Below are 2,500 nucleotides of genomic sequence, written 5' to 3'. Positions count from 1 at the left end.
TCAGCCGAGACGGCTGTAGTTTATCGCATCGATTTCATCGAGCAACCGATGGACGCTGCCGCGTTCGTTCGTAAATGAATGTTATACATACTCACGGATAGCCTGAGGCGAATAATCGCAAACGACGACGCGTCGATTGTGCGGCCATCGTTGCTCGCGCGACTAACGACGATCAGCCGAGACGGCTGTAGTTTATCGCATCGATTTCATCGAGCAACCGATGGACGCTGCCGCGTTCGTTCGTAAATGAATGTTATACATACTCACGGATAGCCTGAGGCGAATAATCGCAAACGACGACGCGTCGATTGTGCGGCCATCGTTGCTCGCGCGACTAACGACGATCAGCCGAGACGGCTGTAGTTTATCGCATCGATTTCATCGAGCAACCGATGGACGCTGCCGCGTTCGTTCGTAAATGAATGTTATACATACTCACGGATAGCCTGAGGCGAATGATCGCAAACGACGACGCGTCGATTTTGCGGCCATCGTTGCTCGCGCGACTAACGACGACCAGCCGAAACGGCTGTAGTTTATCGCATCGATTTCATCGAGCAACCGATGGACGCTGCCGCGTTCGTTCGTAAATGAATATTATACATACTCACGGATAGCCTGAGGCGAATGATCGCAAACGACGACGCGTCGATTTTGCGGCCATCGTTGCTCGCGCGACTAACGACGACCAGCCGAGAAGGCTGTAGTTTATCGCATCGATTTCATCGAGCAACCGATGGGCGCTGCCGCGTTCGTTCGTATATGAATATTATACATACTCACGGATAGCCAGAGGCGAATAATCGCAAACGACGACGCGTCGATTTTGCGGCCATCGTTGCTCGCGCGACTAACGACGACCAGCCGAGACGGCTGTAGTTTATCGCATCGATTTCATCGAGCAACCGGTGGACGCTGCCGCGTTCGTTCGTAAATGAATAATATACATACTCATGGCTAACTTGAGGCGAATAATCGCAAACGACGACGCGTCGATTTTGCGGCCATCGTTGCTCGCGCGACTAACGACGACCAGCCGAAACGGCTGTAGTTTATCGCATCGATTTCATCGAGCAACCGATGGACGCTGCCGCGTTCGTTCGTAAATGAATAATATACATACTCATGGCTAACTTGAGGCGAATAATCGCAAACGACGACGCGTCGATTTTGCGGCCATCGTTGCTCGCGCGACTAACGACGACCAGCCGAAACGGCTGTAGTTTATCGCATCGATTTCATCGAGCAACCGATGGACGCTGCCGCGTTCGTTCGTAAATGAATAATATACATACTCATGGCTAACTTGAGGCGAATAATCGCAAACGACGACGCGTCGATTTTGCGGCCATCGTTGCTCGCGCGACTAACGACGACCAGCCGAAACGGCTGTAGTTTATCGCATCGATTTCATCGAGCAACCGATGGACGCTGCCGCGTTCGTTCGTAAATGAATGTTATACATACTCATGGCTAACTTGAGGCGAATAATCGCAAACGACGACGCGTCGATTTTGCGGCCATCGTTGCTCGCGCGACTAACGACGACCAGCCGAGACGGCTGTAGTTTATCGCATCGATTTCATCGAGCAACCGATGGACGCTGCCGCGTTCGTTCGTAAATGAATAATATACATACTCATGGCTAACGTGAGGCGAATAATCGCAAACGACGACGCGTCGATTGTGCGGCCATCCGTTGCTCGCGCGACTAACGACGACCAGCCGAGAAGGCTGTAGTTTATCGCATCGATTTCATCGAGCAACCGATGGGCGCTGCCGCGTGCGTTCGCCCGATTGCGCGTGAAGTTACTGTTCGGAACCAAGAATATACGGGTGTATTATACCCGTTTGGTCGCAGCCACGCGCAAAGGCTTTTGAATGTACTGTACGCCCGGCCGTCGAACGATGGTTTTCCGTCATTCAGGAAACAAAAAGAAACTTTTGTCGTCGATATGGCGCGTTCAATCCTCCGTCGATACGCTGGTCGGAGGTGCGAACATCGAATATTTTTAAAGCAAAGAACAAGGAGCATTTTTAAATACAAAGAAAAAAATTGTAAATTGTATATGATTACCCTGAACGGTGGATCACTTGGCTCGTGGGTCGATGAAGAACGCAGCTAATTGCGCGTCAACGTGTGAACTGCAGGACACATGAACATCGACATTTCGAACGCACATTGCGGTCCACGGATAAAATTCCTGGACCACGCCTGGCTGAGGGTCGTTCACTTGTCCTAAAACTGCTTGCGTTGTTCTCAGATTCCCTAACCCCGCCGTCGTTTACCTCTCCTTTCGGGGAGATGGCGAAGAACGTTTCGGAGCCGGGTCGATGAAGAGAAAGGTATCAACGTACGAGCGAGAATTTGGGTATTTCGTTGGCGTTTGTCGCTGGACGTACGAAAAAGAATAAATATTATATATTATTGGCAAGTTTGCGCACCCCTTGCGTGGTGAGGCAGAGATCAGTCTGGACTCGCGCGAGTGTTTTACGGCGT

At 51.0% G+C, this 2,500-nt stretch overlaps 1 non-coding gene across 1 annotated transcript; it reads left to right on the top strand.

Annotated features, from left to right (window-relative positions):
* Positions 1 to 2,074: 2,074 nt before the first annotated feature.
* Positions 2,075 to 2,229, top strand: LOC143341539 (5.8S ribosomal RNA). Its single transcript, XR_013079638.1, has one exon. It is a non-coding gene; the product is annotated as a 5.8S ribosomal RNA (ribosomal RNA).
* Positions 2,230 to 2,500: the final 271 nt, after the last annotated feature.

This window comes from Colletes latitarsis, chromosome 4 (assembly GCF_051014445.1).
Source record: "Colletes latitarsis isolate SP2378_abdomen chromosome 4, iyColLati1, whole genome shotgun sequence".
Classification (NCBI taxonomy): Eukaryota; Metazoa; Arthropoda; class Insecta; order Hymenoptera; family Colletidae; genus Colletes; species Colletes latitarsis.
The sequence above is the reverse complement of the archived record's forward strand: the minus strand, read 5'-3'. Positions and strand labels throughout refer to the sequence as shown.